This window comes from Schistocerca piceifrons, chromosome 7 (assembly GCF_021461385.2).
Source record: "Schistocerca piceifrons isolate TAMUIC-IGC-003096 chromosome 7, iqSchPice1.1, whole genome shotgun sequence".
In the NCBI taxonomy this organism is placed as follows: domain Eukaryota; kingdom Metazoa; phylum Arthropoda; class Insecta; order Orthoptera; family Acrididae; genus Schistocerca; species Schistocerca piceifrons.
Genome location: NC_060144.1, coordinates 332,481,755 through 332,497,545, shown reverse-complemented (window position 1 = coordinate 332,497,545; position 15,791 = coordinate 332,481,755). Strand labels below are relative to the sequence as shown.

The 15,791-nt window shown below is 43.8% G+C and overlaps 1 protein-coding gene across 1 annotated transcript in view; it reads right to left on the bottom strand.

Annotated features, from left to right (window-relative positions):
* The window catches only part of LOC124804704 (protein groucho), a 721,164-nt gene that overhangs the window by 331,310 nt on the left and 374,063 nt on the right, over nt 1–15,791 (bottom strand). The window lies entirely within an intron of this gene.

The window sequence follows — 15,791 nt, the reverse complement described above, 5'->3', positions numbered from 1 at the left end:
GTCTAGCACGCAGGCATGTTGGTTGCAGGCCCTCAACTGGTTTCCTCCTAAGCAACACACGGCCATCACCAGCACCGAGGCAGAACAAGCAGTCATCAGAAAACACAACAGACCTCCACCCTACTCTCCAATGAGCTCTCGCTTCACAACACTGAAGTCGCAAATGGTGGCAGTTTGGAGTCAGTGGAATCCATGCTACAGGGCGTCTGGCTCGGAGCTATCCTTGAAGTAACCGATGTGCAACAGTTCGTTGTGTCACTGTGGTGCCAACTGCTGCTCAAATTGCTTCTGCAGATGCAGTACGATGCGACAGTGCCATATACCGAACATCCTGATCTTCCTTCTCGGTACTGCTATACGGCCGCCCGGAACCGGGTGTTCGTGCGACCGTACATTGCCATGACCACTAAAAATGTGTGTGAAATCTTATGGGACTTAACTGCTAAGGTCATCAGTCCCTAAGCTTACACACTACTTAACCTAAATTATCCTAAGGACAAACACACACACCCATGCCCGAGGTAGGACTCGAACCTCCGCCAGGACCAGCCGCACAGTGCATGACCGCAGCGCCCCAGACCGCTCGGCTAATCCCGCGCGGCTGACCACCACTGCCAGCAATAATGTACAATAGCTGCATTGCTGTCAAATCTCTCTACAGAGTCTCAGAAGAGATATCCAGCTTCTCGTAGCCCTATTAAACGGCCTCGTTTTAACTCAGTGAGGTGCTGGCAATGGCGTTTTTATCGTCTTAAAGGCATTTTTGACTAATACAAACTCAGCACGTCCAATGCCAAAGGTCACAAACGCCCACGACCGTTACGGTATGTATTTAAAGCAAACCTGATTTGCAACCTCAGAGTGGCGCGAAATACGAACAGACATCATCTTTCAGAGGTAGAAACACGCCTGCCAACTTTCGTTTATGTCGCAAAACTCTTCCCTGGTGCTGCGACTTCTTTTCCGTCAGTATATATGGTTCCAGAGACCTTTCAATGTCTCAGACAGCTATGATGTACATACGCAGGCGGAAGCGACGAATGCATTGAGGGGGAGGCGTTTTAGGGCAGCCCGTGCAGTTATACAAAGCCACTGTGCCAGGGTGGCGTAACGATTAGCGTACTTGCCTAGTGAACAGACTCGGATTCGAATAGTGGCCTTGGTACAAATTTTCATTCATCTCTTCAATCGGCATATCTACATAATTTGAATGTACTTAGTGTAGAAAAGCCTTCGTCTCCTGCTACAATTTTTACTCCTACACTTCCTCCCCTTGTCACATTGCCTCAAGATATGTCCTGTTAACCAGTACCTTGTTTTACTGAAGTTATGCCATAACATTCAAACACCATTAAGCGCCTCCACTCGTCCCATCTAAGCAATCTTCTTGCGTGTCACATTTCAGGAGCCTGTATTCTCTTCTTGACTAAACTGTTTATCGTCTGCTTTTCACTTCTGAACGAAGTTGTATTCCAGGCAAATACCTTCAGAAAGGGCTTTATTAAGTCTATAATCAATGATGACAAATATGCCTTTTTTTTCAGAAATGGTTTTCTTGCTGGTGCCAGTTTGCATCTTATATCATCAATACTGCGGCCATCGTCAGTTATTTTGGATCTAAATAAGCAAAACTACTTTTAGTCTCGCAATTCCTATACTAATCCCTCAGCATGGCCCGGTTTGATTCGACTGCGTTCTGTTATCCAGGTATACTTTTATTAATATTCATCTTATAACTTCTTCTCAAGACATTATCCATTCCGTTCGGTTGATATTAAGCCATTCTGCCGTCTTTGACAGAATTATAATATAATCGGAAAACAGTACGAAAGGTTTTTTGTTGTGTGGTTGTACTCTTTCTTCAGAAATATTAATACTACTGTCGATGAACTTTCCCCTGAGAATGAAATACGCTCAGAATGAGCTAAACGGCAAAGAGTGCACGTTCCGCCTCGCTATTCCCTTATAACTTAGAAAAGTAGCAGCAGAACCTGAGGCAGTCAACTCATTCCCGAAATTAGCAAGGTTCAAATCCAAATGCAACAACAATCAGGAACGATAATCTACGCTTTTCTAGATCATAGTTGGCTATTACCAGGGTGAATTCTTGGACAAGGTCAATCCTTATTTGTTTAACGAGTTTACTCCAAGTCTCTTGTGACCTAGCTTTCTGAAACTGTTTCGTCACTCTTTGTTTTTACTGATTTATTTATAACGGAAAGTCGGAACATAAAGCCTTTCTCACACTGAAGCGCCAAAGAAACTAGTATAGGTATGCGTATTCAAACAGAGAGATATGTAAACAGGCATAATGCGGCGCTGCGGTCGGCAACGCCTATATACGACAAGAAGTGTTTGGCGCAGTTGTTAGATCGGTTACTCCTGCTACAATGGCAGGTTATCAAGATTTAAATGAGTTTTTGAACGTGATGTTACAGTCGACGCACGAGAGATGGGACACAGCGTCTCTGAGGCAGTGATGAAGTGAGTATTTTCCCATACCACCATTCCACGAGTGTACCGTGAATTTCAGGAACCCAGTAAAACATCAAATCTCCGACATCGCTGCGGCCGGAAAGAGATCCTCCAGAACCAACCAACGACGACCGAAGAGCAAAAAAAAAGTGTGAAATCTTATGGGAGTTAACTGCTAAGGTCATCAGTCCCTAAGCTTACACACCACTTAACCTAAAATTATCCTAAGAACAAACACACACACACACACACACACACACACACACACACACACACACACACACACCCATGCCCGAGGGAGGACTCGAACCTCCTCCGGGACCAGCCGCACAGTCCATGACTGCAGCGCCTCAGACCGCTCGGCTAATCCCGCGCGGCGACTGAAGAGCATCGTTCAACGTCACGGAAGTGCAATCCTTCCGCAAATTGCTGCAGATTTCAATGCTGGACCATCAACAAGTGTCAGCGTGCGAACCATTTAACAAAACATCATCGATTTGGGCGTTCGGAGCCGAAGGCCCACTGGTGTACCCTTTATGACTGCACGACACAAAGCTTTAAGCCTCATCCGTCAACACCGACTTTGCACTGTTGACTGGAAACATGTTGCCTGGTCGGACGAGTCTCGTTTCAAATTGTATCGAGAGGATGGACATGTACGGCTACGGACGCAACCTCATGGACCCTGCATGTCAGCAGGGGCTGTTCAAGCTGGTGGAGGCTCTGTAGTGGTGTGGGGGGTGTGCAGTCAGAGTGATATGGGACCCCTTTTACGTCTAGATACGACTCTGACGGGTGACATTTACGTAAGCATCCTGTCTGGTCACCTGCATTCACTCATGTCCATTGCGCATTCCGACGAACTTCGACAATCCCGCAGGACAATGCGACACCCCACACATTCAGAATTGCTAGAGTGGTTCCAGGAACGCTCTTCTGAGTTTAAACACTTCCGCTGGCTTCCACACTCCCCAGACATAAACATTATTGAGCACATCTGGTGCCTTGCAACGTGCTGTTCAGATGATGTCCCCACTCCCTCGTACCCTTGCGGATTTATAGACAGCGCGGAAGGATTCATGGTGTAAATTCCCTTCAGCATTACTTCAGATATTAGTCGAGTCCATGCAACGTCGTGTTGCGGCACTTCTGTGGGCTTGCGGGGGCCCTACGCGATATTAGGCAGGTGTACCAGTTTCTTTGGCTCTTCAGTGTATATTCAATCAGGCATTCTTATTCTACTTTTTTTAAACATTATACTCATTATGACAGACATATGAGGTCTTATATGTGGTATGGAAGATAGTGGGAGCAGAACTGATTTAAATATTAGATTGATGCATAAGCTCGTAGCGTTTTTGTATTGCATATCTGTATTCCGGCTGCTATTGGATTATTTATAGATTGTCATTTTTTATTTTAGTTCACGGTTGCTATCTGAGTTTACATATGTCATTTTGTCATCTGCATACAATGAGTGGAGATGTGGACATTAGAAAATGTAGTGCCAACTGGAGAAATCGTAATGCTCTGTTTGAGTTCATAGGGCACTGGAGCAGCAAGGCAGCCACAAATATTTGCGCAGTGTATGGGGATAATGCCTTTGGACAGACCACGGCTAGAATATGGTTTCCTTGTTTCAAGTACTCTCCACGTTAAGGAAGAAGATCGTTTAAACACATTAATCCACACCATTCCACGTCAGTGTATTCAAGAACTGGCAAATGTGATCAACTATGACAGTTCCACCATCGTGTGGCATTTGCTTCCAAAGGGGAACGTTCAAGAATCGTGTTCCGGCGTAAAGTCAAGCGCCGGCACGACGGCCAGGAACGGCAGAGCAGAGAGGGCTGTGAAGAAGACGTCAGCCAATAGTACGCTGACTGACCCCTCTCTAGGACGACACCGAGACAGCAGCAGCCTCTAGGCGAAGAGAAAATAAGCCGCCTGGCCGCAGCCCAGTTGAAGACTAACCGTTCTGCGAGCTTTAGAACAGCAACTTAGGAACTGTATTGTTACACTTGTATTAAGAGTTGTGTATACTGAAGAGATTTTCTTATTTTGTCTGTCGCCCATTGCTTGCGACACATCACTGTGAATTCTCAAAGTATTGTTATTTATCTTAAAATTCACTAATACGATTTGCTAGAATTTTTGTCTAGCGATCCGAGGAAGCAGGTTTCCTAGGCACCCCGTATTCGACGAGCAGGCAGGACACAAGAAATGTGTAGCGCATGCTCTAAGCCAAAACCACAAAAATCAGCGGGTAGCCACATGTGGTTAAAATGGCTCTGAGCACTTAACTGCTGAGGTCATCAGTCCCCTATAACTTAGAACTACTTAATCCTAACTAATCTAAGGACTTCACGCACATCCACGCCCGAGGCAGGATTCGAACCTGCGACCGTAGCGGTCGCGCGGTTCCAGACTGTAGCGCCTAGAACCTCTCGAGCCACATGTGCATCTGTCCTTGATCGTCATCTATTGGCTCGTGAATAGTACCGACCATTCCTATCCTGTATCGTTACTGGTGACGAGAAATAGTGTCTATGTACTAACATAAGGGAAAAACAAGAATGGCTGAGCCCAAAAAAAAAAAAAAAAAAAAAGCGGCAACTTCCCGTACAAAGAGTTGCGCGTATACACAAAAGGTAATGTACTGCATCTGGTGAAACAGCGAAGGTGGTATGCAACGAATTGCTTCCCTGGGGTGTAACCATCACTGCTGACATTTATTGTCAGCAACGGAGACGTCTTGCAGACACAATCCACGACACAACGACCACGAAGATTGCGCCCAGTGACGCCACTCCACGATAAAGCCCGTCGGCCTTCTGCAAGACTGACAAAAAACACTCGGTTAGGACGTCATTCAACACCCACCTTATTCACCTGATCTTACGCCCGCAGTTTTTTCACCTTCTCCGCTCTCAATCGAACAAATTTCAAGGAACTTTCTTTATAGTCAAAAAAGTGCTCGGAACATGGCTCGACGATTTCTTTGCCTCAAAACCACGAGATTTCTACAGTCAGGTAACCGAAATGTTAGCCCAGCGATGGCAGACTGTTGTAAATACTGGACAATATATGACTGATGACTCAAGTCTCTGTTGGGTTTATTAAACTTAATGGAAACGGTTAGGAACTTATTCACAAACCCAATATTATATTCCTTCCTTATGTCACCGGCAATTAGCACGACAGAGGCTAGTGCGATCACAACACCTAGAGTAACGCAGTGTTGAACTACTTACTTGTAAGTACATAAACAAAACATTTTCTAACAAACGGCAAGATTTCTGTTTTCTGGCTATAATGAGACCACGACAAGACGGCTGCACGGGAAGAGTGGCAAAAGACCACACACGGAAATATCACAAAAAATACAAATGTAAATCGTTGCACTTACAAATGGGAATAAACTCCTAAAACGCGTCGCGCTATGCACGACAATATGTACCTTATGCACTGTTTTAGTTTTTAAATCATTGACACAATTGCGAGCTTTCGAAAAATACCAATTATAGTGATTAAAATTAAGGTAACAGAAGTATCTTCCGCCATACAACGCAAAATTGGCTAGTGAAGTATGGAATAGATGTAGGGTATTATCGATAACGTTAGAGAAAAAGTGACGAACAAAAAGAACATAGCGTTGAGAGACAAGTTGGATTTTTGCAAGGAGAACGAAATTGTTCCTAAAGTGAATGACTTTTTGAGCGGCCGTGTCGTGCTCGCCGCAGCTGCAGTGATTAAATGGCGGCAGATGGTGATGGCGGCTGTTACGCCGGCGAGCGCGTCCGTGTCGCGCGTGCAGAGCTAACAAACACCAGGTCATCGAGCAAATATTTGCGGATTACGCTGGCGAGTGTTGAACTGAAACCCGCAAATGTTTGAATGTATCCCGGGCAGACCAAAAGAAACTGGCGCATTGTTTGGCCGAGGCACCGCTTTTAATCAAAGTAAATCCCGTCGTGGAACTATCATCGTTAGCGAAATGGATTGACGGCGCCCAGCGCACCTCCGGAACACTAACTAATTCTGTTTGAGTAATAAGCGCGCGCATGCGGCGGGCTTTTAAGGTCAAATGCCGGGATAAATCACGAATGATGTGCATTTATAAAAGAACGAAGCACCAACTGGGCAAACAAGTGAAACCTAATACGAGAAAAGGATTGAAAAACGGAATAAATTAACCTTAATAGAGCACCGGCGCTAAACGTAGACAAGCGTAACTATACAGTGACTAGTAAATAACAAAGGTCACAAAATTCCTCACCCACAGAGGAAAAAAAACCATACAGACGGTCCCATTAGTTGTTTAGTTGTTATCATTCCAAATAACTTTTGGTCCAGAAGCAAAATAAAAAAAAAGTATCAGGCAAATGTTGTTTGCCAACCAAATGGACAATAACCAGCTCTAATGCCTCTCTCGTAACTTCGTTCATTACTAATACATATACAGATGTGCGTCTTTTTTAAATAACGCCCTATACTTTTAGTCGGCAGCCCACTTTTTCTCCTCAACATCTATTCAAAAATGTATCACAGTGCACCATCTGTGTATAAATGACGTTTTTAAAAACATAAGACAAAACTGACTTTGACTCTCTTTTACCAGCACACAGTAACCATCCACCTGCTGAAGATGACAGTCAACAACTTGAAACGCAAGGAGAATGTACACCGGTCATCCATTCAACCATCTTCAGTTGAAGATGTCAACGAGTAGAATGTACGTACATCAACGAAGAGAAAGTAGAATTGTCTTGTTTATCTGAATGGTACACTGTGATAAGATTTCAAACAAGTATCGAAGAGAGGAAATGGATTACCGAACAGTTATTTAAATAAAAATAAATTTTTAGTATAATGCGTTTTCAAATCCGACTAAAAACTACAAATTAAATTCTCCAAGCCTCATACAGATTCCTAATCTGAAACGCACCGTCCTAAAAAATTGTGCATGTGAATTTATAAAAGCTATAACAATACTTACAAAATTAATAACGAAAACTGTGGGGCGCTTGCAATAATTAATTGACACACAAATAGTTCAACTCCTAACTATTATCTACTGCATGCGCGCCACGCGTTTCATTATAAATCTTACAAGTACTATTATAGCTATTAAAAATTCACAAGCACACGTTTTCAGGACTATCCGGGGTTACGAATTTGTATGGCGCTACGATAAATTATTTTACACTTTTTAATCTAATTTAAAAACTTGTTATATTAAAAAATAATTTTTACTCAAATGTCTTAAGTGTGTGAAATTTATGAATGGATTTTAAACATTTTGATGTTATATTTTTTATTTAGATAATTATTTCTATGCGATATATAAACTAGTTGTTCCTGACCATGCATTGCTGTGGCTCAGTCTGTTTAAATGAAAATGCAAGAAAAGAGAGAGCACACGTTTCTAATACTCTCTTTGTCCGTTTCCTCCTCCTACTTCTCCCCCTCTCTGTCCATCTTCTGCACCCCTCTCTCTCATCTCCTCCTGCCTCCTCTCCCTCCCCCTCACTCTGCCACCCTCTCTCTTTGTCCGTTTCCGCTTCTTTCCCCCCCCCCCCTCTATCCATTTTCTCCATCCCCTTCACTCCTCATCTCCTCCTGCTTCCTTCACTCCTCATCTCCTCCTGCTTCCTCTCTCTCCCCTCACTCTGCCCATCATCTCCACCTCCCCCTCTCTGTCTATTTCCTCCTTCCCCTACATCCATCTTCACTAAGCCCCCTTTCTCCACACCCTGCCCAGTAACTCCCACTCTCTCTCCATCTCCTCCTACTCCCTCTCTCTCTGTTCCTCTTCTCCTTCCCACTTCCTATGTCCACATCCATCCTCTCCTCTCCCTCTCTCTATCTCCTGTGGCCACATCTAACTCCCTCTCTCTGTGTTTATTACCTCCTCTCCACCTCTCCCACTTCTGCTCCCTCCCTCTCTTTCCATCTCCTGCTGCTCCCCCCACTCTCCCCCTCTCTCTGTCTAGCACTACCACCCCATTTGCATGTCCAGCCGCCCTCTCTCTTCATCTCCTCCTGCATCTTCTCTCTGTCCATCTCCTCCTTTCTGCTCTCCTCTCGGCCTGTCTCCCATTCCCCCCCCCCCCCCCCCCTCTCTGACCCCGAGCCATGTTTATTGTCATTGCAAATTCTGATTCTGTAGTAGTACTCTAATTATACGCCGTTTAGCCATATATACAACTCTCCTCTTTTATAACAACGTTTCACTATATATACATTCATCAGAATAATGTGTAAAAATTTGAAGTAATTCGATCGACTACTTTTTAAGATTTTCTGTAACTGCTCCCCCCTTGATATTTTGCACATGCACACACACTATATATATCAGGTCAAAATTTGATGTAAATTGGTCAAGAATTTTTCGAGATTTTTGATAAGGTTTCATATGTATAATAGGTGTATAAAACACACTCTTATTCGAAAGCAACTTTGTGTCAAAATCTGAAGGCAATCAGTGAAGAACTTTTGGTGATTTAAGATTTCGAACAAAAAAAAAATGTAAATGTTCGGTTGTCCAAAATCTATAAATCTCCGAAAGTTCTTCGCAGCTTCTTCTGAAATTTTGACACGACGTTGCATTCGAAAAAGCGCGTGTTTTTATATGCCTACAGGAGCGCCATATACCATAAAAATTACATATAAATATTACCTTGTTAATAATACATATATTTATACATAATACGGCGTTCCACTAGGTATATGAAATATATACGTATCCGAATACAGTCTTGTGTCAAAATTTCGAAGGAATCGGATGACCTTTCAGAGACTGACGATTTGGAACAAACAAACATAAGGGTTTTGTTAAACGCATAGCGCATATACAGTATATACCACATGGCGCTCCAGTGCGTACATAAAAACAAGCTCGTATTCGAATGCAACTTTGTGGCAAAATATAACGCGATTTCAGAGATACGCGATTTAGAACAAACAAAGGTTTACATTTTTATTTATACAGACATCTATTAGTATTTTACACGCGGCTTCGCATTTGTATGCAAATGTCACGTATATCGCACACATCTCCTTTTCCTCTATCTGCACAACACGCCGGTCATGCAGGGCAGCTGGGATGTCAGTATGTCTAAGCGAACAGTTTTCGTGGAAACACGAGGACAGTCGAAAGGGATGATGCAACGCTCGAACCTGTCATGCGGGCCTCGCTTTGAGGTGTTTACACCACAATAGCTAATTGTTGGCACCTTTCATTTACATTTATGTACATTTCTCTGATAGTTTTGTGAAATGTTTCAGCGGTTCCACTCTACTCGTTGTTTCAAGATCTTTCGAATGCCATTAAAAAAGCATAAAGTTCCAAGTACAGACATTTGCTTCAGTATCACAGTTCATACAAGAGTCAAGTGGATTTAACATATAGAAAACGAGTGCCGCTCATCGTGTCATCGCTTGCTGAAATAAATCATCCCTATATTTTGAACCGAACGATATCACCTGTAGTAATGAACTAGTTTTCTTTTCACCACTAGAGTATTCCTCGAGGAAGTTTACCTTCTCTGTAGCTGCACCCTCTGACCTCTGTGTTTTGTTTGTTTTCGTAGTCAGTTTCTCCCGTGTATTCTGCATGACACAGAATGTTCAAATGTGTGCTGCTGAGAAGAACTAGAAATGTTTAAATGTTATACTATAAAATTATTTTAATAATTACGTGAGAACGACACAGGTAATGGTTTGAAATGTATAGACGCGTTCCAAACTGGTCACCATGAACTCAAATGTGGACGCTCCTAGGAAAGAAAAATTAAAAATGTGTTAATACACATGAGTACAATTCATCAGTATGGGATCCTTACCAGATAGGATTGGTGCAGGAAATCGAGATGATCCAAAGAAGAGCAGCGCGTTCCGTCACATGTCCGTTTAGTAAGCGCGAAAAAGTCACGGAGAAGCTCATCCAACTCCGCTAGCGTACATTACAAGGAAGGCGTTGTGCATCGCAGTGTGGTGTGGTGTACTGTTAAATTACGTGAGCTTAAGTTCCTAGAAGGGTCAGCCAACACATCGCTCCCTTCCACGGGTATCTCGTGATATCATGAAGATAGCCGGCCGGTGTGGCCTAGCGGTTCTAGGCGCTTCAGTCTGGAACCGCGCGACCGCTACGGCCGCAGGTTCGAATCCTGCCTCGGCCATGGATGTTTGTGATGTCCTTAGGTTAGTTAGGTTTAAGTAGTTGTAAGTTCTAGGGGACTGATGACCTCAGATGTCAAGTCCTATAGTGCTCCGAGCCATTTGAACCATCATGAAGATAAAATTAGAGAGATGCTCGCCTGGCGGCCTACCTGAGTATTCGCGACTGGGACAGGGAAGTGGGTAAGTGGAAGTGGATGTAGATCTATATAGGCCTAACTAATTCTTGACACCCTTCTGTAACACTACAGTCCATTTTTGTAATTTTAGCGTTCTGTTTGTTTATGGTGTCCTAATAAATACTCACGCAGTAGTAGAGTGACATAAATTTCTTTAAGTTTTACTTTTACACTTTACGAGATAAGAGCGCTCGTGTGCAAACAATCCGACCCCTCTCTCTCTACCCCTCTTTTCCGTTTCTCCCCCCCCCCCCTCTCTCTCTCTCTCTCTCTCTCTCTCTCTCTCTCTCTCTCTCTCTCTCTCTCTCTCTCTCTGTGTGTCCGAATACGACTGATCAAGGTCTCTGCTGGGGCCACGCTCGCACCCCCAGCCCCAGGCGGCGAGTCGCGGCGCGGCGTCCACGGCGGGCAGTTAGCGCCGAGGGCCAGCGCGGAGTGGGATCGATGGCGGCGCTGAACAGCGACAGCGGCGCGGCAGCTAATTTTTCAGGAGACACCGGGAGGCCTGTGAAACATTGACGGCGTGTCTTTCCGGCGGCCATTAATCTGCAGGCGACGGCGCCGCCGCGCTGCCAGATGCATTATTCACGCCGGACCCCGGAGCATTGGCGACGCCCGTTTGAGGGTTTGGCACGGAACGGACGCCTACAGCCGCCTCCCGTTGCCCGTTTGTCACTCGCGTTCGCCGGGATACACGCGCCAGATAAACTCTGTGTGGCCCGCTGCTACCCAGTACCAGTAGCAACTACCCCAAAGCGCACACTCTCTGCTCCGATCCATTTTTTCCCCTGTCTTCCTCTACCGTTCGTGCCGCATCCGAACAAGATCCGACTTCCTCGCTGCATCCAGTTTTACTATAAATTACCCTCACCCCACTACCTCCTGATATTTATTGCCCGCCAAGTCAGCATTCGCATGCGTAACACGCTGTGAGATTCTGCATGCAATGTTGAGCTCTCGGTCCACACTTGGTCCGCCTTAAGTTCAACCCATGCGTAAAAAAATATACGCTCTGCGACTGGTCGTCATGCAACATACAATTTCCTGACGACACCGGTTCACAACTGTGAATAGCTGTGCCGGCCTATGGTGTCCAAAGGGCAGAGATAGCCCATTTGTTCAGCCTCGAGATGATGGACCATTCTTTTCATAATCCTTCTTAATGGGTCGTTGGTCTGAGCCCACTAGGCCGATGTACGGGATTGTTGCTTTTCTCTCGGAGGGCTTTGTCCAACGCCTGATGAAAATAATTTTTTTAAACCCTGGCAGGAAGAATCACTTGGCAGAGAGCAATGTTATTAGCGTAAATGGTAAATGGTCAATGAAATTACCGGCATTCTGTTACTGGAGATGACTGGCAGTAAGGCCTAACTGTTAAAATAATTTCTTGGCGCTGGTCGGAGCCCGTCAGATAGACGGCTCAGACGGTGCTTCTCGAGGCTGTACGAGGGATGTCAGACGGCCTCTGGGGCGCAGTTTGTTTTTACTTACTCTTGTAGTACAGAAATTCTACATTCATTAGAAATTCTGTCCTGTACCACGTCAGCAATGGTGCTCATTTCCTAAAGATATTTTTCAGTTCCGAGTAGCCACTTTTTAACTTTCATTGAGACAGAGAAGACTGTGAATTCTATCAGCTCTTCCTGAGATTTCTTTTTCAACCACCTGTGCTCACTGGGCCAAATAGGATTCTTGCATTTTTTTTTCTTGTCGTCCTATGTCTGCCTCCAATGATCTAGGTTTCCGATATTTATAATGCTTCCGGTTTCATTCTTGTGTTGAGCCTTAGTTTTTCATCAATACACTGTCTTCGTCAAGGCGTCCATCTGAGCATTTGGCACCATATGCACTTTTCACATCTCGGAAAGTTCTACAGGGCTACATCTGTTCTGAAGATGTCTCCGTTCTGTGCGTCAAGTAGTATAGCTACTTTCTTTAGACCTTTTCCGTGGTTCTTGTACCAGTATAGTCTCATTTTCGATTTACAGTCAAAAATGTTCAAAATGCGCTTCGTACGTATTGAAGCATTCATCCGTTGTGCGTCGCCATAAAACTGACCTTTCACGTAGTGTCCGTAAATTATTCTACTGTACAATTATTTTTTGCTTCTATTTTTTTCACAATGAGATCCCAATATTTTGTGTAAAATCTTTCTTTCTGAGTTCACTAGTAGCCTACACATCTCTTAAAGAGAATCAGACAAAAAAATGGTTCAAATGGCTCTGAGCACTGTGGGACTTAACATCTGTGGTCATCAGTCCCCTAGAACTTAGGACTACTTAAACCTACCTAACCCAAGGACATCACACACACCCATGCCCGAGGCAGGATTCGAACCTGCGACCGTAGTGGCCACGCGGTTCCAAACTGAAGCGCCTAGAACCGCACGGCCACACCGGCTGGCCGAGAATCAGATACTCGGGTGCATATAGGTACATGGGTTTCATAAGAGAGCCGCAATGATGAATTATGGTATTCAAGGAAAAGCACTTTTTTTGCATCTTTCGTATGGTTTGGTACGAATTTCCATTTTTACAGTTTTAAAGGTCTTTTTATGTAGCCCCTTTGTTGTAATCCCCATTCACCCAGATATCTAAACCATTTAATTGTTTTGTATCGGGTGTTTAAACGGATTTGTAAACGGAAGTTAGGCGACTAACGGGTTTATTCGACGTCTATTTCGATGGCGACTAATGATATAAATTTTACCACCATTACTGGCATATACTTTTGTCCTAGTCTATAGGTAACGCTCCTAAATCACACGTAATCTCTCCAACCGGTGCCGAAATTACTTTTCTAACGATTTTTTGCTTATATCACTTACGAATTAGAGATCTACATCTACATGTTTACAATTAAGTGTCTGGTAGAGGTTTCATCGAACCACATTCAAACTATTTCTCTAGCGTTCCGCTCTCAAACAGCGCGTGGGAAAAACGGACTCTTAAATCTTCCCGTGCGAACGCTGATTCCTCTTACTTTATGATGATGATTATTTCTCTTAACGTAGGTGGGCGCCAAAAAAATATTCTCATATTCTGAGGTGGACGTTGGTGACTGAAACTTCATGATTCATGACTATCCTGCAGCAACGAAAAGCGCCTTTGTTTTAATGACTGATACCCCAATTCGTATATTATGAATGTGGCACTCTCTCCCCTATTTCGCGACAGTACAAAAAGTACTTTTTCGATGTCCTCCGTCAATCCTATCTGATGTGAATCCCACACCGCACTGCAATACTCCAGAAGAGGGCATAAAAGCGTAGTGTAAGCAGTCTCCTTAGCAGACCTTTTACATTTGCTAAGTGTTCTGCCAATAAATCACAGTCTTTGGTTTGCTTTCCCCAGAGCATTGTCTATGTGATCGTACCAATTTAAGTTATTCGTAATTGCTATTCTTAAGTATTTAATTGAATTTACAGCCTTTAGATTCGTGTTATTTATCGTGTAACCGAAATTTTGCGGATTCCGTTTAGTACTTATGTGAATGGCTTCACACCTTTCATTATTTAGAGTCAATTGTCACTTTCCGCACCATACAGACAGTTTGTCTAAATCATTTTGCAATTTGTGTTGTTCATCTGATGACTGCGCAAGAGGGTAACTAACGGCATCATCTGCAAACAATCTAAGAGCGATATTCTGATTGTCTGCTAAATCGTTTATGTTGACCAGGAACAACAGAGGGCCTGTAACTCTTCCTTGGGTGACGCCAGATATTAGTTCTGTTTTACTCGATGACTGTCCGTCAGTTTTACGAACGGTGATCTTTCTGACAGGAAATGACGAATCGAATCGCACAACTGCGACAGTAGTCCACAGGCACGCAATTTGATCAGAAGTCACTTGTGAGGAACGGTGTCATAAGCCTTGTGGAAAAGTGAAAATATGGTATCCATTTGGCACCCCTGTCGATAGCACTCCTTACTTCTCGAGATAAAATATTACTTACTGTCTCACATTTCTTTCTCTCACCGTCGTCAGTAACACACATTTGTTGGGAGAGAGCTCAAAGAAAAAGAATTGGTGTAGTTTATAAAGATTTTTAATGACGTTTTGTTGTTAACAGATTCGTATGGCTGCACTCTTCACATAAATACGTAAAAACGAAACGCAACCTACACACATTCCTTGACACACACTTTTACTTGCTGCTCCCTTGTCCATCCACTCACTGATTCCCCCCACCCACTCACGCCCATCCACACCGGCATATCCTCCAAAGATATTGCTGCGAACTCTAATTTGCTGTGCATGGGAAGTACTAAGAATACTTACAGGATATATTATTGTCCTCGATATTTGACATGGTTATTTCCCAAATAATATGTGCAAGCCAGTTTGTTCTGCTACTTCTTTCAGTGCATTAGTTTGCTCTGTCGCAATTTCAAAAGATTCTGTAGTTATGGTCTTATCACTAGCAAAGCCTAAACATCATACTTCTTTATTACTATTGTAGGTACAGTGTTCGGGTAACGACGTGGGGTCTTTGATGAAAACAGTGAAAGAAGTCAATGCGGTAACCGCTCTCCATACAAATGAGACTCGCAAACCAGGGCTCGGCTTCGCGTGGCGAGCGCTAAAACGCTGTACAGCCCTGGCAGCAAGTGAAGCGGGACAAAGGCTGCGGTGTGGCTGACGCAGGCGTGGCGCCGGCACAGTGAAGTGCCTCCGACTCCTGCGACAGGCACCGGCACTTCTCATTGCGTGGCTACACTAGGGATGGGGAAAAAAAGACCGGTTAAAACCCTTACCGATATTCTAGCTATCAATAACCGGAATTTTTATCTGCTTTTGTTTGGTCTCAGTCATAACAGGTGTTTATTATTTTTACTAATGGCCGGGTAAAAACACTGAAATATCAATTACTGCAGCACCAGTGCTAACATTTTTCGTTTTTAAATAAGTATTTTTTTTTTAAAAAGGAATAATTTTTATCGCATGGTTTCAA